Below are 20,321 nucleotides of genomic sequence, written 5' to 3' on the forward strand. Positions count from 1 at the left end.
TGCTGTAGATCATGAGTTATTATTTTTATTTTTCCTATTGCCATTATTTCATTTTTTCCCACGTTAATTTTATATCCTGAGATTGAGTATTCTGAAAACAATTTTAGCAAAGGGGGCATTGAGTTTTCAATATTGGTCAGGTGTTCCAGGAGATCATCTGCAAATAATTTGAGTTTATATTCATGTTCACTATTACTCATACCTGTTACGTTTGGGTCCTGTCTAATTCTTTCTGCAAGCAGTTCAATTACCAGTGCGTGCAAACAGGAGGGGGGAAGAGGGGACATCCCTGTCTTGTGCCCCTTTCTAAAGCAATTTCATCAGATAATGTATTATTTTTGTATATTTTTGCTTTAAGACATCTATACAATATCCTTATTACATTTATTATTTCAACTGGAAAGTTGAAAGCTTCCAAAGTTTTTAATAGAAAACACCATTCAAGATGGTCAAAAGCCTTTTCGGCATCGAAAGCCATTATTGATAAATCTTTTTTCTTTGCATATTGTATTAAACTGAAACATGTTCTAGTATTTGTTTGTGTCTATTTTTAATAAACCCTGTTTGATTGATATGTATCAAGTCTTGCCATTCTATTGCTTATAAGCTTTTTTATTATTTTATTGTCACAATTTATTAAACCTACGGTTCTATAATCAGCAGGGGACTCTCCAGAACAATGTGTTGGTTTTTAATGACAAACACATTTTCCATTTAAAGTTACATTTTCTTCCAAGAGTGTCTGCATTGCATATCTAGTGTTGGGTTTGTAAGTAAATATTTCACTGTCAGGTCTACAGTACACCTGTTGTATTCGGCGCATGTGACAAATAAAATTTGATTTGATTTGAAGATCATTACTGATCTCCATCAGACACATGGATTCCCACAATACACACAGAGATGGCTGAGGACTATGAGGTTGGTGATTGATCATATGAATATGGTGTGCGTGGATGCTATGATAGTCATGTTGTTTGTTTTGTACTATACACAAAATGAAATGTGTTTTCTAACAAATGAAAGGCTGAATGCACAAACATGATTTCCAGTAACACAATCTAGGCTACAGTGTACCATGATTTAACTTTACATCTACAATGTATTCTGATAGGAGAAGAACCAGACAACATTCTGCAGACAATAAAAAGCTTACAGAACATAAGTACATTGTATTGTAGGAAACTAAAGGAAGGCCAGAGAGTTGCCTGGTGTGTATTGTATTCCATTTTAACAGTCGATTGTGACTGGGATTGAGGCTTGTCCTGGTATTTAGTCTATAGGCAGAGGAGTTCTAGAGGCAGAGGGGAGTTCTAGAGGCAGAGGGGACTATTAACTAGTATCTGTTTAAAGAGGATGGAGGGACATCCACTACAGTAAAGGAGAAGATAAGAGGAAAAGAGGATCTGGCTGTATATACCATACTTCCTCTCGCTCTATAAACCACTCTCTCCCCCCAACTGAAGTTCAGACACTCCTCCCGTTCCCTCGTCACTCTTTTAACAGTCGATAAGAAAAAGCCTTTCATTTGGTATCAAGTGAAATGTGCTCTGTCCCTGATGCAGAATTAGACTGAAGACAAGGAGAGAGAAAAAGCTGCCGCCGCATCCTATTAGCAAGTGTAATTTAGACAATTCCTATTTTTAGAAAGAAGGGGGGAAGAGAGGCACATGGAGAGAGAGATGGAGAAAAGGGGGAAGAGAGTGGCACATGGAGAGAGAGAAAGAGAGAGTCAGAGAGGGGAGAGAGAGAGAGATGAGTGCTATTAGTGCTGGCAGAGGGCTTTGTGATATTTTGATGTTATCACTGGGCTATTATGAGAACAAGGAGTCTCTCTCAAACACACACACCATTTGACGGAAGACCTTTCCTGTCACTCTGGAGGGCATTAAAACACACACTTCAAATAATAATAATAATCATTTGGTGGGTGCTTATATTTGTCCTATTTCAAGTGTGTATTAATACTCATGTGTGAACTGGAAATGTGCTTTCTGCATATCACAACTCTCCCTGAGACACCCTCGGAGAGCGGTGTGCGTGTGTTTGGATGTACAGTGGCTTGCGAAAGTATTCACCCCCCTTAGCATTTTTCCTATTTTGTTGCCTTACAACCTGGAATTAAAATAGATTGTTGGGGGATTGTATCATTTGATTTACACAACATGCCTACCACTTTGAAGATGCACAATTTTGGGGGGGTGAAACAAACCAGAATTAAGACAAAAAAACAGAAAACTTGAGTGTGCATAACTATTCACCCCTCCAAAGTACATACTTTGTAGAGCCACCTTTTGCAGCAATTACAGCTGCAAGTCTCTTTTTTCAAGGCAAAACTGCTCCAGCTCCTTCAAGTAGGATGGGTTCCGCTGGTGTACAGAAATATTTAATTCATACCACAGATTCTCAATTGGTTTGAGGTCTGGGCTTTGACTAGGCCATTCCACGACATTTACATGTTTCCACTTAAACTCCTCGAGTGTTGCTTTAGCAGTATGCTTATGGTCATTGTCCTGCTGGAAGGTGAACCTCCGTCCCAGTCTCAAATCTCTGGAAGACTGAAACAGGTTTCCCTCAAGAATTTCCCTGTATTTAGCGCCATCCATCATTCCTTCCATTCTGACCAGTTTCCCAGTCCCTGCCCGATTAAAAACATCCCCACAGCATGATGCTGCTGTGGGGATGGTATTCTTGGGGTTATGAGAGGTGTTGAATTTGTTCCAGACATAGGGCTTTCCTTGATGGCCAAAAAGCTCAATTTTAGTCTCATCTGACCAGAGTACCTTCTTCCATATGTTTGGAGTCTCCCACATGCCTTTTGGTGAACACCAAACATGTTTGATTATTTTTTTTCTTTAAGCAATGGCTTTTTTCTGGCCACTCTTCCGTAAAGCCCAGCTCTGTGGAGCGTACGGCTTAAGTGATCCTATGGACAGATACTCCAATCCCCGCTGTGGAGCTTTGCAGTTCCTTCCGGGTTCTCTCTGATTAATGCCCTCCTTGCCTGTTCCGTGAATTTTGGTGGGCGGCCCTCTCTTGGCAGGTTTGTTGTGGTACAATATTCTTTCCATTTTTTAATAATGGATTTAAATGGTGCTCCTTGATGTTCAAAGTTTCTGATATTTTTTATAACCCAACCCTGATCTGTACTTCTCCACAACCTTGTCCCTGACCTGTTTGGAGAGCTCCTTGGTCTTCATGGTGCCGCTTGCTTGGTGATGCGCCTTGCTTAGTGGTGTTGCAGACTCTGGGGTCTTTCAGAACAGGTGTATATATACTGAGATCATGTGACAGATCATGTGGCACTTAAATAAAGTCCACCTGTGTGCAATCTAACTAATTGTTACTTCTGAAGATAATTGGTTGCACCAGATCTTATTTACAGGTTTCATAGCAAAGAGGGGTGAATACATATGCACGCACCACTTTTCCGTTTTAATTTTTTTTCATTTCACTTCACCAATTTGGACTATTTTGTGTATATCCATTACATGAAATCCAAATAAAAATCTATTTAAATTACAGGTTGTAATGCAACAAAATAGGAAAAACGCCAAGGGGGATGAATACTTTTGCAAGGCACTGTATGTGTGTGTGGTTCCGTGTTATGCCTCGCTGCAGGTGAGAATCGCTGACTACTAATGAATGTCCTCATCTCATACGAGTTGTTACTTACTGAACCTAAACATCCTGTCTGATGATCTGATGCGACCTGCTGGAAGAACTTTCCTAAAACTTCAGTTAGCCGTCATCAGTCCGTTACATCACAAAGAGACGCGGAAATTCTGACAGCACCGCAGCAAGGATCATTTAAAGTTAACAGCCCTCAACAGAGAATGACATCTCCTTTTAAAAAGAAAACCTTTTCGGCCTCCCCTCTTTGTGCGGATAAAAAATGTATGAAGAGAAATTAAACAGATCACTGCCTCTCTATGGCTACAGGAACAAAGGAAGTATTAATTGAGAGACAAGAGAGGGAAGAAGCACAGAGGCGGGTCGGGGTGAACAGTTAAAGGAAATACTACTATATAGTCGTTTCTGTCCAGTTAGACCAAAGCCAACTTATCAACAGGTTAAGATCAGAGGTGCCAGATAGAGAAAAGGATGAATTTTCTGGTCCCAATCATTAGCATCATTACTCAAAGGCAGTCTGAAACGTTTTGGTCTGTGGTTCTACAGCAAGGTCATCGCAGACAACGGAGCAAGATGTCTTAAATGTCTTTCCAAACTATTTAACACTGTACATCTCATTTCCTACGAGAACATTATGGTAAATCTACATTAGGGAGAGATGTCAGGGCCTGTCTGCTCTGCTCCCCAGGTTCACACCCCTCACCATACAGGACAGGGATCGTATGGAGTCATGGAAACACTGCCATCTATGGGTTAAAGGTATAGCAGAGCAGTCAGGATGGGTAGGCAGGAGCGATCCATGCATTATCTAGGTGGGAGAAGAAACGTTAATACGTCACACATACGTCCAGACACTACTAGGAAAGAACAGATACAAGCAGCAACTATGGTTAACAAACACCACTGTGAATATCTGATTTAAATCAGGAGGGCAGACAATTATGATGGAAATTAAACTTCCATTAGATATTAGAGGGAGACAATTATGTTAGCATAATGATGATTACTGCTACCTTCTCTTCTACCATTATAGTACATTGATTAGAAATTCTCTACCATTCTAGATAGGATGACAGTGAAAGAAGTTGTCTAATAACCACTGTATGGAAAGTACAGTCATTTACTTTGACAGAGGTGAATTCTACCCAGCTATTCTGTTGATAAACTACTGAGTATTTAGGCTACTTTGACATATCCCAGATAGTCAGTTGATTATCTGTCTCAGTATTTACTTTAACATGTCTGTTAAATTATCTCTGCTGATCTGTTGATTACATAATATATCTATATTAAGATCCTGGTTTCCAACAGCAGCCTTTAATATTTCCTGCCTTGTTGTGTTGGCAGCCACACGCTCATTAGCCACTGAAGTTCCAGGAAGTGTTGTGCAGGTGTCAACAGCAGCCCCAACATTCCCTAACGCTGTGTTTCATATTCAGACTAACACAAAGAAGAGCACTCACATTCAAACTTCTCTACCTGCGAGGATGAAAGGAACGTTTTGCCACAGCTAAAACACCAGGTATACTGTACCTATCTCACTCTCTTCTTTGTTCTCTCCCTCTACTAGGCTACTTCCACAGCTACTTCTCTCTCTCATGTGAGAATCTCCAGAGGCCCATTACTCAAATCCAGCCTGTTAATCAGGTCAAGAGGTCAGCCTAAAGACAATCCAATATAAATAACATTTAATCTCCCTACAACTACCATTACAGACGATTTCGAACGGAGGACAGGGATTTCATGGGCCAGTTTCCAGTTTTCAATCAGAGATTTGATTTCCGTCCTATATAAAGTAATGCTTAAGGACTTGAAGCAAAACTCACTTGTGCTTTTCACTGTGCCTGGCATGTTATAAACATATGGACAATTGCACTGTAATGGAATTACGCTTTGACGCTGTTTTCTTTTTCACTTTAAAAATGTATGCCAAACAAAAAAACACTGATTTCAAATTTTAACAAACCATACAGCTCTATGTACAATGACTACTTTGAACAATTTCCACAGAAAAATTTACAAAAACTAATTTAGTGGAAGAACTGTGCAGATGTGATCTTCAGTAGCTGAATTAGTGTACAATCTACCTCAGGTTCTTATGTGACCACATTTTCCAAAAACTCACAATATCTGCTCTGTATTAAGATTCAAAGATGTCTGCAGAAAAAAATGGGATTGAAGATTGAGATTGAAAAAGTATATTTTGGTTATTGAATGTGAAGTATGTGAAGTGGATTTACACCCAGTAACGGAATTACATCATGGGTCCCTGATCTGTACTACACAGAGATGCATAATTATGGATATGAATGTCATTCTCCTCATGTTTCACAAGTTTGGACAGCGCAGTGCAGAGTAGAGCAGAGATCAGTAGAGTTCAGTACAGTACATTATACTGTACTCAACTGCAGGGGTTCCCAAACTTTTCTACTCAGGCCCACCTTCCAGCATTGGGGAACCCCTATGGGCACAAGCATGTTCATGACACAAACTGTTCACACCCCTCTTGTTGACAGAGAGAAAATGTTGCATGTTTTAAACCTTATTTCCTGCAATTCTATACATTTTGCCAGGAGGTGCAGAGACGATTTGCAATTTTACAGCTCATGTTCTTGCAATTCTATACATTTTGCCATGTCTAATGTGTATCCATGTGATATTTAAGTGACTCAAACATTAGAACAAAATCTATGGGCTAAAAAACATGGGCTTGATCTGGACATATAAATAACTCTAAGGTATGCAATGACTGACATGACAGGAGGATTCTATTAGTGAATTCTACTATTACAACTTTCAAGAGTAAGTTGTAAGCCGGACTGAGTTCCAACCCCAAAAATGCCTCACAGTTTGGGAACCTGCTCTACTGTACTATAATCTACTTTTCTTTAATGTACTGACCTGTATTGTACTCTACTACTGTATTGTACTGTACTCTACTCACTATACTGTACTATCCAAACTTATGAAACATACATCTATGATAGGTTCAGATTTGGTCCAGTGCGGTCCGCCAGGGTGGACTGACCAAATTTCAATGACGTCCGGTGTTGGCCGGTGCTCAGTGGGTGAGGATGCTGGTTACAGTAAATGGAAGCAGAGGGGACTCATGTAGGTGTCAGTAAAAGCTGGGAAATGTGACATTAACTGGAAAGTGAGAGAGAGGCAAAGAGAAAGAAAGATGGCTACTAATTGTCTACTAATTGGTTGATGATTGATCAAACTTATTTTCCTATATCTGTTTTACTACAAAACATAAAAACACAGGGCCTCCCGAGAGGCGCAGTGGTCTAAGGCACAGGAGTAGCAGTACTAGCTGTGCCACTAGAGATCCTGGTTCGAGTCCAGGCTCTGTCGCAGCCAGCCGCGACCGGGAGACCCATGGGGCAGTGCACAATTGGCCCAGCGTCGCCTGGGTTAGGGAAGGGTTTGGTCGGCAGGGATATTCTTGTCCCATCGCTCTCTAGCGATTCCTGTGGCGGGCTGGGCGCAATGCACTCATACACGGTCGCCAGGTGTACGGTGTTTCCTCCGACACATTGTTGCGGCTGGCTTCCGGGTTAAGCGGCATACTGTCAAGAAGCAGTGCGGCTCGGCTGGGTTGTGTTTCGGAGGATGCACAGCTCTCGACCTTCGCCTGTTCCCAGTCTGTACGGGAGTTGCAGCGATGGGACAAAACAGTAACTACCAATTGTATACCATGAAATTGGGGAGAAAAAGGGATAAAAATAAATAAAAAACAATTAAAACACATTTTCCCCATATGTAGATGTTGGGATGGTGCTGATAAATATGGAGTTGGACATTTTTTTAAATGTTCTTTAACACTCTTGGTTTGACCACCAGAAAGACAACGAAAACAGTTATGAGCTGAACATAACAGTATGCAAGTGGAAGGGAGCAGGTGACCCAACTGTGGTTTGTGACTGTTATGATTTCCCATTGTAGCCAATTCAGTTGCAGTAAATCCGTTACAGATTTTTGGGTAATTCGGTTACCAATTTGGTAACGGAATTACAAGTTTTAATCACTTAATAATTCATAAACAAAATCACTAAAACCAATTGGTAGGTCTACCTTTACTTCTGTGAACTTTCATTATGCTCCCTTTATGAGGGAGAGAAATGTGAAAATATCTTAAAGATAGTAATGGTATTAAAAGGCACAAGGCAATATTTCTTAAACTTACAGAAGGTAAGCAATTTCTCCAAAACAAAATATACGTATTGATATTAGTTGGCAGGGGTCTTTAGGTCAACATTCTTGTCTTTTGATGTACAGTCGTGGCCAAAAGTTTTGAGAATGACACAAATTTTCAAAGTCTGCTGCCTCAGTGTCTTTAGACATTTTTATCAGATGTTACTATGGAATACTGAAGTATAATTACAGGCATTTCATAAGTGTCAAAGGCTTTTATTGACAATTACATGAAGTTGATGCAAAGAGTCAATATTTGCAGTGTTGACCCTTCTTTTTCAAGACCTCTGCAATCCGCCCTGGCGTGCTGTCAATTAACTTCTGGGCCACATCCTGACTAATGGCAGCCCATTCTTGCATAATCAATGCTTGGAGTATGTCAGAATTTGTGTGTTTTTGTTTGTCCCCCCGCCTCTTGAGGATTGACCACAACTTCTCAATGGGATTAAGATCTGGGGAGTTTCCTGGCCATGGACCCAAAATATCGATGTTGTGTTCCCCGAGCCACTTAGTTATCACTTTTGCCTTATGGCAAGGTGCTCCATCTTGCTGGAAAAGGCATTGTTCGTCACCAAACTGTTCCTGGATGGTTGGGAGAAGTTCTTCTCGGATGCACTCACACCTGCCTGCTGCCATTCCTGAGCAAGCTCTGTACTGGTGGTGCCCCGATCCCGCAGCTGAATCAACTTAAGAAGACGGTCCTGGCGCTTGCTGGACTTTCTTGGGTACCCTGAAGCCTTCTTCACAACAATTGAACCGCTCTCCTTGAAGTTCTTGATGATCTGATAAATGGTTGATTTAGGTGCAATCTTACTGGCAGCAATATCCTTGCCTGTGAAGCCCTTTTTGTGCAAAGCAATGATGACGGCACGTGTTTCCTTGCAGGTAACCACGGCTGACAGAGGAAGAACAATGATTCCAAGCACCACCCTCCTTTTGAAGCTTCCAGTCTGTAATTCGAACTCAATCAGCATGACAGAGTGATCTCCAGCCTTGTCCTCGTCAACACTCACACCTGTGTTAACGAAAGAATCACTGACATGATGTCAGTTGGTCCTTTTGTGGCAGGGATGAAATGCAGTGGGAATTTTTGGGGGATTCAGTTCATTTGCATGGCAAAGAGGGACTTTGCAATTAATTGCAATTCATCTGATCACTCTTCATAACATTCTGGAGTATATGCAAATTGCCATCATACAAACTGAGGCAGAAGACTTTGTGAAAATTAATATTTGCGTCATTCTCAAAACTTTTGGCCACGACTATATTTCTGATGCCCTAAGACTTTTTCTAGTATATGTTTTTTTTAAGACCCCTTTCCATCTGCTTTTCCAGAAATCAAAGCCTTTACTTATGCAAATTTTTACGATGGAAAATAGTCATAATCCTGGACTATCGGACCACCATTTTATTACGTTTGCAATCGCAACAAATAATCTGCTCAGACCCCAACCAAGGAGTTTCAAAAGTCATGCTATAAATTCTCAGACAACCCAAAGATTCCTTGATGCCCTTCCAGACTCCCTCTGCCTACCCAAGGACATCAGAGGACAAAAATCAGTTAACCACCTAACTGAGGAACTCAATTTAACCTTGCGCAATACCCTAGATGCAGTTGCACCCCTAAAAACTAAAAACATTTGTCATAAGAGACTAGTTCCCTGGTATACAGAAAATACCCGAGCTCTGAAGCAAGCTTCCAGAAAATTGGAACGGAAATGGCGCCACACCAAACTGGAAGCCTTCCGACTAGCTTGGAAAGACAGTACCGTGCAGTATCGAAGAGCCCTCACTGCTCCTCAATCATCCTATTTTTCCAACTTAATTGAGGAAAATAAGAACAGTCCGAAATTTATTTTTGATACTGTCGCAAAGCTAACTGAAAATCAGCATCCCCCAAGAGAAGATGGCTTTCACTTCAGCAGAAATAAATAAATGAACTTCTTTGAGGAAAAGATCATGATCATTAGAAAGCAAATTACGGACTCCTCTTTAAATCTGCGTATTCCTCCAAAGCTCAGTTGTCCTGAGTCTGCACAACTCTGCCAGGACCTAGGATCAAGGGAGACACTCAAGTGTTTTAGTGCTATATCTCTGGACACAATGATGAAAATAATCATGGCCTATAAACCTTCAAGCTGCATACTGGACCCGATTCCAACTAAACTACTGAAAGAGCTGCTACCTGTGCTTGGCCCTCCTATGTTGAACATAATAAATGTCTCTCTGTCCACCGGATGTGTACCAAACTCAGTAAAAGTGGCATTAATAAAGCCTCTCTTGAAAAAGCCAAATCTTGACCCAGAAAATTTTAAAAAACTAATCGGCCTATATCGAATCTTCCATTCCTCTCAATTTTTAGAAAAAGCTGTTGCACTGCAACTCACTGCCTTCCTGAAGACAAACAATGTATACAAAATACTTCAGTCTGGTTTTAGACCCCATCAGAGCACTGAGACTGCACTTGTGAAGGTGGTAAATTACCTTTTAATGGAGTCAGACTGAGGCTCTGCATCTGTCCTCGTGCTCCTAGACCTTAGTGCTGCTTTAGATACCATCGATCACCACATTCTTTTGGAGAGATTGGAAACCCAAATTGGTCTACATGGACAAGTTCTGGCCTGGTTTAGATCTTATCTGTCAGAAAGATATCGGTTTGTCTCTGTGAATGGTTTGTCCTCTGACAAATCAACTGTACATTTCGGTGTTCCTCAAGGTTCCGTTTCAGGACCACTATTGTTTTACCTCTTGGGGATGTCATTCGAAAACATAATGTTAACTTTCACTGCTATGTGGATGTCACACAGCTGTACATTTCAATGAAACATGGTGAAGCCCCAAAATTGCCCTCGCTAGAAGCCTGTGTTTCAGACATAAGGAAGTGGATGGCTGCAAACGTTCTACTTTTAAACTCGGACAAAACAGAGATGCTTGTTCTAGGTCCCAAGAAACAAAGAGATCTTCTGTTGAATCTGACAATTAATCTTGATGGTTGTACAGTCGTCTCAAATAAAACTGTGAAGGACCTCGACGTTACTCTGGACCCTGATCTCTCTTTTGACGAACATATCAAGACTGTTTCAAGGACAGCTTTTTTCCATCTACGTAACATTGCAAAAATCAGAAACTTTCTGTACAAAAATGCAGAAAAATTAATCCATGCTTTTGTTACTTCTAGGTTAGACTACTGCAATGCTCTACTTTCCGGCTACCATGATAAAGCACTAAATAAACTTCAGTTAGTGCTAAATACGGCTGCTAGAATCCTGACTAGAAACAAAAAATTTGATCATATTACTCCAGTGCTAGCCTCCCTACACTGGCTTCCTGTTAAGGCAAGGGCTGATTTCAAGGTTTTACTCCTAACCTACAAAGCATTACATGGGCTTGCTCCTACCTAATCTTTCCGATTTGGTCCTGCCGTACATACCTACGCGTACGCTACGGTCACAAGACGCAGGCCTCCTAATTGTTCCTAGAATTTCTAAGCAAACAGCTGGAGACAGGGCTTTCTCCTATAGAGCTCAATTTTTATGGAATGGTCTGCCTACCCATGTGAGAGACGCAGACTCAGTCTCAACTTTTAAGTATTTACTGAAGACTCATCTTTTCAGTAGGTCATATGATTGAGTGTAGTCTGGCCCAGGAGTGTGAAGGTGAACGGAAAGGCACTGGAGCAACGAACCGCCCTTGCTGTCTCTGCCTGGCCGGTTCCCCTCTCTCCACTGGGCTGAGTCACTGGCTTACTGGTGCTCTTCCATGCCGTCCCTAGGAGGGGTGCGTCACTTGAGTGGGTTGAGTCACTGACGTGGTCTTCCTGTCTGGGTTGGCACCCCCCCTTGGGTTGTGCCGTGGCGGAGATCTTTGTGGGCTATACTCGGCCTTGTCTCAGGATGGTAAGTTGGTGGTTGAAGATATCCCTCTAGTGGTGTGGGGGCTGTGCTTTAGCAAAGTGGGTGGGGTTATATCCTTCCTGTTTGGCCCTGTCTGGGGGTATCATCGGATGGGGCCACAGTGTCTCCTGACCCCTCCTGTCTCAGCCAAACAGGAAGGATATAACCCCACCCACTTTGCCAAAGCACAGCCCCCACACCACTAGAGGGATATCTTCAGTGGTTTATGTGTCGGGGGGCTAGGGTCAGTCTGTTATATCTGGAGGATTTCTCCTGTCTTATCCGGTGTTCTGTGTGAATTTAAGTATGCTCTCTCTAATTCTCTCTTTCTTTCTCTCTCTCTGAGGACCTGAGCCCTAGGACCATGCCTCAGGACTACCTGGCATGATGACTCCTTGCTGTCCCCAGTCAACCTGTCTTTGCTGCTGCTCCAGTTTCAACTGTTCTGCCTGTGGCTATGGAACCCTGACCTGTTCACCGGACATGCTACCTGTCCCAGACCTGCTGTTTTCAACTCTCTAGAGATAGCAGGAGCGGTAGAGATACTCTCAATGATCGGCTATAAAAAGCCAACTGACATTTACATTTCGAGGTGCTGACTTGTTGCACCCTCGACAACTACTGTGATTATTATTATTTGACCATGCTGGTCATTGATGAACATTTTAACATCTTGGCCATGTTCTGTTATAATCTCCACCTGGCACAGCCAGAAGAGGACTGGCCACTCCTCATAGCCTGGTTCCTCTCTAGGTTTCTTCCTAGGTTTTGGCCTTTCTAGGGAGTTTTTCCTAGCCACCATGCTTCTACACCTGCATTGCTTGCTGTTTGGGGTTTTAGGCTGGGTTTCTGTACAGCACTTTAATATATCAGCTGATGTAAGAAGGGCTATATAAATACATTTGACTTTGATTTGAAAAATGTATCTATGCCTTTCTTCCAAAATATAGACTCTTAACTTTCATTTGACAAACAATTTGATAGAAGTACAACGCTTTACAAATATCTTCCTTATTTGGGTTCACAGTCTTTAGTAGTTCACACCTAATCCCCGTTATATGACACAATGGTTTCCAGATATTCTGTAAGGCCCTGAACATTGTGCAAAATACAACAGAATCAAATTAAACGGAGAAACAGAATTCTCCCCGTTATGATGAGAAATCTGGTCTAAGCCAACCCTTCGTGACTTCTAAACCAAAGAGCCTGGCTCAACGCCAGGCTATCAAACAACACACTCAATTAAAACTGATTCAGCTGATAACACCATAACAAAACGTCAATGAACAAGTTCAAAGAGCTCTTTGAACAACAAAACACTAATCTGATTGATACAATGGAATAGTAATACATAAAAATATGGAACATCAAGAGCCAGCAGATGTAGCCTATATTTGGAGTGTGTAGCGTAACATGTACCGCATGTTCCATATCATCAGATTATGATGATACACATGATGAATCACATTTAATCACAGCTTTAATCAAATGCTAACTGCTCATTTAATTACACTTGCACGGGGGGGTACCAAGAGTGTGCAAAGCTGTAATCAAGGCAAAAGGTGGCTATTTGAAGAATCTCAAATATAAAATTACTACATGATTCCATATGTGTTATTTCATAGTTTTGATGTCTTCACTATTATTCTACAATCTAGAAAATAGTAAAAATAAAGAAAAACCCTTGAATGAGTAGGCGTTCTATAACTTTTGACCAGTAGTGTATGCGCACCACAGTTTGCCTGTCCCCTTCTCTCTCTCCCTCGTTCCTGGCAGTATCGCATTAGTGGAAATCAAGACAGTTCTCAGGGCAGAGCTGGTTGTCGTGTTGCCGGGGACAATTTTATCTAACCCTTTCCTAACCTTAACCTAATACTCCTAACCTGCCACGTTAATTCTCCTAACCTGCTGTGTAAGTTCTCTTACCCGGCTCCAAAAAGTTACTTCTGCTAGTCAAAACCAGCAGACCTGCCCTGAGAACAAATTTGGTTTCCACTAATGTGATACAGACTCGCGCTTGCTCTCATGCTCTTTCTCTTCACTAATAATGTGAGTGTGTGTTCAGTCTTAGGTCTGTTGCGTGTAGAATACCATAGACTATTCATTGATGATAGGCCCTGGTTTACTGAAGTTGCGAGACATTGTAAGCCAAGAAATTGTGAGATAAGGAATTCCATTGCGAGATGCAGCTTTTGATTGCCGGCCTAGTGCATGGTTCTGACTGTCTGCCTGGTGTCCGACCCTGTGCCTCTCCCATCTCTCTGCATCCCTCGCTAGCTCACCATGAAAGATGTTAACTGTTTGTGTTCTCATTAGTACGGCAACTAATCAGTCTCCTCCGTTCAAAAATTGTGAATCTTAGGAGCCGATTCCTTGCGAAATCGAATCGTGATATTCAGAAACGGGAGTTGACACCGGGAGTCGATGTGCAAGCAGTCGAGGAATCAATTATTTTGGAGTCGACTCTCCACCACTAAGTCATTGCCAACAGTTGGAAAGTCCTGTATGGCAATACTTTGAGAAGTTAAATGAGAAGGAAATGCAAACTTTGCGAGGTGGAACTGAGGTACAGCAATGGTAGTACAGGTGCAATGCATCTGAAAGGGACGCACCGTGAGACCCAAACCATTGCTGGCAGCAGGGTGTCTCCTTGATTTCATTATCACCTCTCTCTGTATCCCTGGGAGATCACAGATTAACTTTGATTATGGTCACTGCCCAGCGCCTCTGACGTCTCTGTGACATCACTAAGCCCCGCCCATCTTGCGAGCTGCCGCAGCGGTGCTGCGCAGGCCCTCTGAAGTTGAGTTTAATCTGAGTAACGGCAGGTGGCTGACACATACAGCTGTTGGTGTGATTATAAAACACACACTCAGAGTGCACACTAGAGCTGGGACAATAAACCTAAAATTATCAACACCGACAACTTATTGTGGACATTTTTCTGATATCGTTCATTATGATAAATAACCTATAGGGCCCTAATAGAAAGTTTGAAATGAAACGTTTGCTAATATTTGTGATTGTTAACAATTGATAGCTACAACATTCAAAATAGTAGTAGTAGTTTAAAGGGTAATATTTAAAAAATTACTGTGGTGCACATTAAATGTTATAAACATATCGTTCCATTTATTGTTATTGTGATAATTCAGTAAATTTGTTGTGATTTCTGTCAATATCACCCAGCTCTAGGTCACACACAGTCACACACACAGACTGTGCACACAAACGCAGTTAGAATTAGTTCCCTCCCACAGTCACACACACAAACACACGCAGCTACTCCACCCAGTGACTTTGTGACAATGACAAAACAAGTTTAGTAAAGAACAGCCTACGTGCCCACAACACATTTTCCCCATCCTTTCATCTGAACAGTGTTAGGCACTCCTCTCCTCTGCGTGCTGAATATCAAATGGTTATCAGGCTGGGCAGTCATGCAGTAAATGACTGGCTACCCTGTTAATACAACACAGGTTCCCCAGACTGGAGCCAGATGTAATCCCTTACTGACTGTGTGTGTGTGTGTGTGTGTGTGTGTGTGTGTGTGTGTGTGTGTGTGTGTGTGTGTGTGTGTGTGTGTGTGTGTGTGTGTGTGTGTGTGTGTGTGTGTGTGTGTGTGTGTGTGTGTGTGTGTGTGTGTGTGTGTGTGTGCGCGTCCATGCAAGTGTGTGTTCATGCGTGCATAGGGGACCAGGTGTTGGAAGGATAGGCCTAGCTGATAAACACCACGGGGGACGTAGAAGAGAGGTGCATCTCGGAGGTCTCCTCCAGGTATTTCACCTGACGCCCTGCAGCAGCCTGAGGCTCTGTCCCCTCTTACTCTCCCCGCCACCCTCAACCACCCCCTCATCTCCCACTTCACCCCGTCTACTCTCCCTTTTCATGCCCTATCATCTCCCCCTCATGAGATTGGCCAGGTGGGAGGCTACAGTACACAATGACACTGAACCATCTCTGGCATGCGGTCGTTCATTAAAATGTTCATTAACACTGTACAGCTCAGGTGATGAGACCTGCTGCCCCACCCGGTCCCCTTCAGCTGACCACCTTGGCCCACCTGTCTCTGTAACACCCCTCCACCCAGGTAAACACACACCGGCTGGTTAATAAAGAGCCTCTCACACACCAACACACACTTTCTGGTTTAATAAACAAGCCTCTCTATTCAAGCAAAATAAATAAATACGCACGCACGCACACACACACACACACAGTTCTGTTTCATTAAGAGGCTCCATGGTGGTGGCACAAACCCCAATCTCCCATACACGCACCGTCTGTTTAATAAACACTCATCCCATCAACCCCCAGGAACTGACATTAGTCAACACAAACACAATAAACACCATTACACACGTGTGGGCGCGCACACACACACACACACACACACCAATGACCCTACGGCGTGGAAGGTCTGATAGATATGGCAGTGTGTGTGTGTGTAATGAATTAGTAACATTTCTCTGGCGGCCTGAGTCGCGTAGGTGAAAAATGCTACTGGTTGCTTCCTTCATTAAGTAGCTTGTCGGTCTGTCAAAGGAGCATGAGAAGTAACGTCACTTTGTGTGTTGATTCGTTTTTAACTGCCGCCGTAATCTGTTTTCTGAACTGAGATTAATCCCGCCTGTCGAGGGCTTCTTATAAATGGAGGTATTAAAGCGTATGAAGTGAGACGCTCCAGCACAGATTAATCTAGCAGGGGTCAGAGAGCGTCTAAATCTAATTTAGGAGAGGAAGAAATAATATGCGTTTGAGATTAATACCTTAAATGTAAACAGATACTGGAAGGAGAGAATCACAAAGATGAAATGAAGAAGGTTGAATCCTGACCTTGGGACAGAGAAAGTTGACCCTCATATCCTGCCTCTGTGGCCAGTGTTTCATTGGTTTATGCGTACTCGGATTTTGCTTACTTCATTGGATTTGATACTTGAAATATGGGGAACCACTGCTAAATTGATGCATATCTCAAGCCTACAGCGAGTTTAGCTAAACATTCTGTATAGAAAATGTTCATATGTATTGCATGCTCAGAAATGGAAGTACATTGTCCTCAGAAAGTATTCACACCCCTTGACTTTTTCCACATTCTGTTGTGTTACAAAGTGGGATTAAAATTGATTTAAATATTTTTTGGGGGGTCAACAATTTACACTAAATATTCTGTAATGTCAAAGTGGAAGAAAAATTATAACATTTGTTGTCATGGGCGTCGTCGTGGAAATGACCGGACCAAGGTGCAGCGTGGTGAGTGTACATTTTCCTTTATTTATGTAAATGTCGCCAACAAAACAAGAAACAAAGAAACAACCGTGAAGCTTACTAGGGCTATAGTGCCACTAACAAAGATAACTACCCTCAAAATACAAAGGAAAAAAGGCTGCCTATGTATGATTCCCAATCAGAGACAACGACAGACAGCTGCCTCTGATTGGGAACCACACTCGGCCAAAAACAAAGAAATATAACACATAGAATGCCCACCCTAATCACACCCTGGCCTACCCAAAATGGGGGGTGACATTTGTAAAAATAAATAAATAAATAAACATCAGGAATAATAAAATAATCATATCTTGATTAGATAACTATGCAACCCCCTAAGTCAATATATGTTAGAACCTCATTTGGCAGCAATTACAGATTTGTGTTTTTCTGGATTAGTCTCTAAGAGCTTTCCACACCTGGATTGTGCAACATTTGCCCATTATTCTTTTCAAAACTCTTCTAGCTCTGTCAAATTGGTTGTTGATCATTGCTAAACAACTATTTTCAGGTCTTGCCATAGATTTTCAAGTAGATTTTCAAGCTACTAACTGTCTTCTTGGTAAGCAACTCCAGTGTAGATTTGGCAATGTGTTTTATGTTATTGTCCTGCTGAAAGGTAAATTCATCTCCCAGTGTCTGGTGGAAAGCAGACTGAAGTTTTTCCTTTAGGATTTTGCCTGTGCTTAGCTCCATTATATTTATTTGTTATCCTGAAAAACTCCCCAGATCACAAGCATACCCATAACATGATGCAGCCACCACTATGCTTGAAAATATTGAGAGTGGTACTCAGTAATGTGTTGTATCGGATTTGCCCCAAACATTACACGTTGTATTTCTTTTTTTCTTAAGTGCCTTGTTGCAAACAGGATGCATGTTTTGGAATATTTGTATTCTGTACAGGGTGTCTTTTCACTCTGTCAATTAGGTTAGTATTGTGGAGTAACTACAATGTTGTTGATCCATCCTCAGTTTTCTCCTATCACAGCCATTAAACTTTGTAACTGTTTTAAAGTCACCATTGGCCTCATGGTGAAATCCCTGAGCGGTTTCCTTCCTCTCCGGCAACTGAGTTAGAAAGGACATCTGTATCCTTGTAGGTACTGGGTGTACTGATACACAATCCAAAGTGTTAATTAAGAACTTTACCATGCGCAAAGGGATATTTAATGCCTGCTTTTTTTCTACTAATAGGTGCCCTTCTTTGCAAGCCACTGGAAAACTCTCCCTGGTCTTTGTGGTTGAATTTGTGTTTGAAATTCACTGCTCGACAGAGACCTTACCAATAAATGTATGTGTGGGGCACAGTCATTAAAAAATTATGTTAAACACTATTAATGCACCCAGAGTGAGCCAATGGAACTTATTATGTGACTTGTTAAGCACATTTTTACTCCTGCACTTATTTAGGCTTGACATAACAAAGGGGTTGAATACTTATTGACCCAAGATACTTCAGCTTTGTACCAAAACAATTCTAAAAACATTATTCCACTTTGACATTATGGCATATTGTGTGTAGGCCAGGGACAAAAACAACTACATTTAATTAATTTAAAATTCAGGCTGTAAAACAACAAAATGTTGGGGGAAAAGTAAAGGGTGTGAATACTTTGTGAAGGCACTGTATATCCCAAGAGAATTCATAGCTTACTGTGAATTACTGTACAGCATGACTATGCCAGTGGCTCTAGGGTATTTTCTAAGAGCTTCCTAAAGACTGAGAGACATATTAGTTGACTATATACACCATACTAATCATCCCATACAATCTGTCTCATCCCATAACCACACATAATGATACACGCCACATGGGAACAATGTGGCATGCCTTCCCTTCACGCCGCTGTCAGTCAGTCAGTCACACAGCAATAACATACAGACACCGTGACACACACAATCTACGGCAACAGCTGGGGAGAATCCAAACAAACGTGGATAGACGAGACGTCAGGAGGAGGGAAGAGAAAACAGCGTCGAGTTTAACGAGAGGAAAGCTGTTTCAGATGGGTTGTCAGTAGCCTGTCTCTGCCTGAGCTGCGTTCAAAAGATGACATCTGGATTGAGCTGCATCATTAGAGGAGTTTCAAAAGGCTGCGCGATGATCAGGTGAACAGTGTTGACAGGACATGAAACAAAGCCTGTATTGTAGCGCTTGTGCATCAATTTCATTGTTTCCCCTCTCATCTCTTTCAGCTGTAACTCAACACCAAAGCCTGATGGAGTATGGCACATCATTAGCAATAGAGACAGAAGGGATGCAGGGGGGAAAGGGGATTCAGTATGCCTGTGTTCTACACTTCTACAGAGATGGAGAACGAGACCGAGAACGAGAGCAAGAGCGAGAGAGAGAGGTCCTCCCCTCTCAGAGGACCTGAGCCCTAGGACCATGCTTCAGGACTACCTGGCCTGATGACTCCTGGCTGTCCCCAGTCTGGTCGTGCTACTGCTCCAGTTTCAACTGTTCTGCCTGCGGCTATGGAACCCTGACCTGTTCACCGGACGTGCTACCTTGTCCCGGACCTGCTGTTTTCGACTCTCTCTCTCTACCGCACCTGCTGTCTCGACCTCTGAATGCTCAGCTATGAAAAGCCAACAGACATTTACTACCGAGGTACTGACCTGTTGCACGCTCTACAATAACTGTGATTACTATTTGACCCTGCCGGATCATCTATGAACGTTTGAACATCTTAAAGAACAATCTGGCCTTAATGGCCATGTACTCTTATAATGTCCACCCGGCACAGCCAGAAGAGGACTGGCCACCCCTCAGAACCTGGTTCCTCTCTAGGTTACTTGCTAGGTTCCTACCTTTCTAGGGAGTTTTTCCTAGCCACCGTGCTTCTACACTGCATTGCTTGCTGGTTGGGGTTTTAGGCTGGGGTTTTCTGTATAGCACTTTGTGACATCTGCTGAAAATTTATTTGATTTGAGAGAGAGACAGAGCGAGCGAGGGAGAGAGAGAGAAAGAAGAAAGCGAAAGAGAACAAGGGAAAAGCCAAATTGGGATATTTATATCAAGAGCGTCACTATGTACACTGTTGGGCCAGACTCCACTGGGGACCATGAAAGGCTGAGGAGGATTGTGGGTAATTCATCAGGCGGTGGCTGTGTGGAGGCCCTTGATTAGTGTCGAAAAGGAACCTCAGTCAGGATTCTACAGCCTGCCGGAAGCCCATTCATTATTACACATTGTCAGTGTCCCAGAGCATTGCTCCACGTGTCACTTTAGACATAAACATCCATGTTGGAGATTTGATGAGTCTGACTACTACATAATTGCTGAGACCTGAGAGATGAGATAATGTGTGTCTGGGATAT

General features: G+C 42.2%; 1 protein-coding gene across 2 annotated transcripts in view; it reads right to left on the minus strand.

Annotated features, from left to right (window-relative positions):
* snx29 (sorting nexin 29) overlaps positions 1-20,321 on the minus strand; it is a 114,150-nt gene that overhangs the window by 76,080 nt on the left and 17,749 nt on the right. The window lies entirely within an intron of this gene.

The sequence above is a fragment of the Salvelinus alpinus genome, chromosome 7 (assembly GCF_045679555.1).
Source record: "Salvelinus alpinus chromosome 7, SLU_Salpinus.1, whole genome shotgun sequence".
NCBI classification, from domain to species: Eukaryota; Metazoa; Chordata; class Actinopteri; order Salmoniformes; family Salmonidae; genus Salvelinus; species Salvelinus alpinus.